Below are 4,262 nucleotides of genomic sequence, written 5' to 3'. Positions count from 1 at the left end.
TAACCAAAGTGGTCAAGACATGCACAACATATAAAATAAGTTAACCTAGTAACATTTGCAAGTTGGTTCAGGTGGTTAAATTTCAAATTCAACTAAAACCTTAGGTCAGCATATTTTAAAATTAACATTTTTTTTCCACCACAATTCAAATGCTTGTGGTTGATTTATTCAAAATACAATAGTTACCTCTTGTCTCTCAATGAATCCTTGTTGCTTCAGATCATATAGTTGGAAAAGAAACTGCAATGAATAAAGTTTGACATTAGTGTAACGAGGGTCGCAAAAATAAGCTGCAATCCAACCGATAAAACGAAGAAAGGAAGAAGAAGCTTCAATACAGTCATATACTAAAGTTCCAGGAAATTCATAACCATATTCCTTTGCGCATGAACTCCCATTAAAAAAAATCCCAAGATAGAGATTTTATTTTTTTGAAAAAGAAAAATCTACTACTTACACTCAATCTTATCATCAATTGGAGCGTTGGGGAGAAAGACGGAAAGAGCACGAGCAAACTCTTCAAACCCTAATATTCCATTGTGTTTTGTATCAAACAAGTCAAATACCTGGAAAATTTGAACCAAGGGCAAACATTCATCATGAGAAGAGTATCATGAAATTTTTTAACCTTGTCGAGTAAAGATTGACAAGTTAACTATATGTATGCAAGTGTGTGATTATTTTTGGAACAAAAAAACTGGTATATGTCAACATCTGGCTATATAAGAATATTTATCAGAAAAGAAAAAAAAATTGTAATAATAGAAAAAATTAAAAAATGGATAATGAGAGCCTATAAAATAATTACCTAAATGAAGTGGGACTTCCAATAAAATGAAACAAAGGGAAAGCTTTGGCGTGGCAGAAAAAACCCGATCTGCAAATAAGCTTTCCTTTTTGTGGCCAATTGGAACTCTTCCTGTAAGATTAATAATTGAAGTACCATCAGTCAGCGCATAAAATGAGTCGAACAAAACCATAGGAGGAAAGAAATATCTCCTCAATTTTTTTTTTTTCCAATCTGTTAAAAAAATAGCATCTCATAAAAAAGGTCAACTAAAAAGCTATTACCACCCTACCATGCAAACAAAATGATCTAAAGTAAGAATATATCTATGTTTTCAGGGAAGCAAACCAACGGTGGATTATCTTGCTTCCTCCCAAGACTCCATGACTCCATGAAATGTTCTGAAATAGATAGTGGCGTTCTCTCTTGAAACTCGATTCTATCATTGATCAAGATCGTAAGGGTTTTCCTTTCCTAAAGTTGGAGCTGGTCTGGGTCTGCCTTAACCCTGTTGACCTTTCAAAAAAAAAAAAAAGTAAATAAATAAAGTAAGAAATATATCTACCTTATTGATTAGACTGTCATCAATTACAGCACTGCTGATCTTCTTGAATAGCTCGTAGAGTGCTTCTATTTCGCTTACACTAACTGCAATCTTGTGAGGTACAATCTTGAGGTCACTCCAACACGACTTTGAAGCATCTATGGCTCTGTGCAAACCACCACATCAATGTCGTGTTTTAGGAAATCAATGTAGAACGGCTCTATTGTAAAGATTAAACTAGAAAAAAGCCACTCGAAATTCACTCACTGACTTGGATGCGTGCACGGAAATTTTGCTTGTGTATCTCGAAGAAAAACAATCTAGAAAAACACTTTCCTTACTAATATAGTAAGATCTTAAGCCTTACTAACAGTTTTGCTCAAATAGATTACCACAGCCCTCTAGATTCCATCGAAAAACTCGGATAAAAAAAAAATTCATAAAGAAATTTTCTTTTTCTTTGGACTTGATCTAAGGTTTTGAAAATGGACAGCTACCAAACTCCAAAAATAAAATAAAAATTCAACGGCGAATTTATTATTATTGTTTTTTTTTTTCAAAGTTCATAGAATTTTGTCCTCCACATCATCGGATCATGGTTTTGGATGCCACAAGTTTAGCCCAAGGGTGAAATCCTTACTAACAAAGGCTGATTGGACTCAAAGATTTATGGTTCTTTGCACATGCAACATCAACGAATTAATTTCAAGTGAGTTTATTGCAACTCTATTGTAAATACCCTTACTCTTGTTTTTAATACCAATTCTAATCCAAGCCTTTCAACTGTTTAAGAGTCCAGATCAACACATGGCACGTAAGCCATAATCTAAGGAATTAATGCCTAAAATATATCATTTTCAAAATTTCCTTGGATTGTGGTTAACGTGGCATGTATTGAGGTGTTTCAATCGTCCACCGTAACCCATGGGTGCATATGATCCAGAATGAAATAAAAATGAACCAATAGTATGTTGTCAAAAGCAATTAAAATTGAAACTCCTAACCATTGAAAAAAATTCTCTTCACCAACCAATCACGCTTGCTTTTTTCAATACATGTGGCAACATATCATTGGTTCGTCAACATACAATAATTTCAGTCTTCATGAGATTAGCATTCCACCTCTTGCGCGCACACACACACACACAAAAAAACTTTGATTTTCCCCTCATAGACTGAAACATTTTTTTTAATGGGCGGTAAGCCAGGCTTGACCCACGACCTCAAAGTTGCTCTGCAAGGTCTCAAACCAACTGATCTATGGGTCTAAGCCCTGAGGGAATGGTGCAACACAAGGACTTCTCAAGAGATCAACTAAAACCTCTAATCTAAGGTTAACAATTCCTGCCCTCAGCCTTCAACCTCTAATCTTGGTCTAGAGCTTTTACACCAAATCAAAGTTATAGATCTAATCAATATTTCAAAACTACTTTTTTTTTCTTTTTAGTTCATTTTTCATTGCAAATTGATATTTACTACTCTTTGATGGAATTGGAATTAATGTTGCAAAAGATACAAATAGAAAACATAAAGGGAAAGTCATAAGCAAAGAAATAAATCCCTTTTCCCCATTATTTTAACCAAAGAAAACAATAGGAAAATGGCATCAAATCTTCCCAGTTTAAAAAAAAAAAACAAAAAAAAAAAAGGTTTTTAATGTTTTATTGTTAGTAAAAATGAGAAAACTACATTTGAAAGGATATTTGGAGTTGAAATCACCTTCAACAAATGACCATCTTGCATTTCTTGATCTCCACTGATTTCGCTAAATGCCTAAATGCACTCATTCTTGGTATTGGGATATTGGGATTTTTTGCCTCCAACAAACCCATGAGCACAGAAAATGACACTGGTAAGAAACTAACGTTGGCTCTCTCTATCTGTCCAAAACCAAGACACTCCACCTTGGGATATACAGCAGTATATCCCAAGTCCCGTGGGTAAGTTTTGATGTCACCAACAACACTCCAAATCCCGTGAGAATATAGGGACTGGGCAGGATTTGTTCAGCAAAGGGGATTTGGATAAGGATAAGCACACTGAGAGTTGTTTCCATTTAGCTCTTAGAGACGCTCAGTCAGATTCTTGTAGTGATATGTATCATCAGAGAGATGGTCGTGGTTTGAGTGCTTCCTCAACAGGTCTTCTCGCGCAAGGTGGTATGGTTGCTGGTGAGGAAGATGTGGATGGGCAGTTCAACGCCAAAATGAAGACTAGCTGTGGGGATTTAGTTTATGATAGCACAGAGGTTTCGAATACCTGTTTGAATTCTCGCAGAATTCTGAGTTAAAATGTAGTGAAACAGACGTTTGACAGAGGTTCGGGAGGTATCGACTTGGGACAAACAGTAGGGGCTAGACAGAAGAAAGGCATAGAGGGACAGTACCAATACCATCTAGTTCCTGTACAGAGAATATGGGATAGATTACGAAATGACCTTTGGCGACACCCAGTTAGCTCGACAGTTGCTGAAACCCCAAGCAACGGGATTGGAGAGAATAGTAACACGGGAGCCTTGAAGGTTAAAGAAGTTGCTAGCCCATTCACTCTGTCTAGGTTTTCTCTTGGTATCTCGTTGCAAAAACACATTTTGTTGTCAGTAATTATTTTAGGTATGCGACTCCGTTATTTTTGTTGGATATCTCATTGTTTGGTCCTTGTGGTGTTTTTTCTATGTTCAGGTCCCGACTTCCTACTGCCAACTTCGTTTCTCTTCTTTCCCTTGAGCTTGTCTGAGAGGAGGAAAGAAGTATGGAAAACAGAGAAGATGTAGGTCAGTTAGTTCTGGAATCACTTCCATCCAACCAGATAACAGGAGAGGTGGACATTGTGAATCGAACAGAGGGGTATAATGATAGGAATTGGGCTGACAGAGACATGGGCGAAATGCCAATGGAAACTCACTCACGAGGAAGAGTTAGTTAGAATAAA

At 36.4% G+C, this 4,262-nt stretch overlaps 1 long non-coding RNA gene across 1 annotated transcript; it reads right to left on the bottom strand.

Annotated features, from left to right (window-relative positions):
* Positions 1–457: 457 nt before the first annotated feature.
* LOC147381134 (uncharacterized) lies at positions 458–1,695 on the bottom strand. Its single transcript, XR_015174753.1, has 3 exons — positions 1,353–1,695; positions 809–919; positions 458–566 (listed from the first exon to the last, which is right to left on the bottom strand). It is a non-coding gene; the product is annotated as an uncharacterized LOC147381134 (long non-coding RNA).
* Between the last annotated feature and the right edge of the window lie 2,567 nt (positions 1,696–4,262).

Source organism: Akebia trifoliata, unplaced genomic scaffold (genome assembly GCF_017979445.1).
Source record: "Akebia trifoliata isolate Shusen 1 unplaced genomic scaffold, ASM1797944v1 Contig00731, whole genome shotgun sequence".
NCBI classification, from domain to species: Eukaryota; Viridiplantae; Streptophyta; class Magnoliopsida; order Ranunculales; family Lardizabalaceae; genus Akebia; species Akebia trifoliata.
The sequence above is the reverse complement of the archived record's forward strand: the minus strand, read 5'-3'. Positions and strand labels throughout refer to the sequence as shown.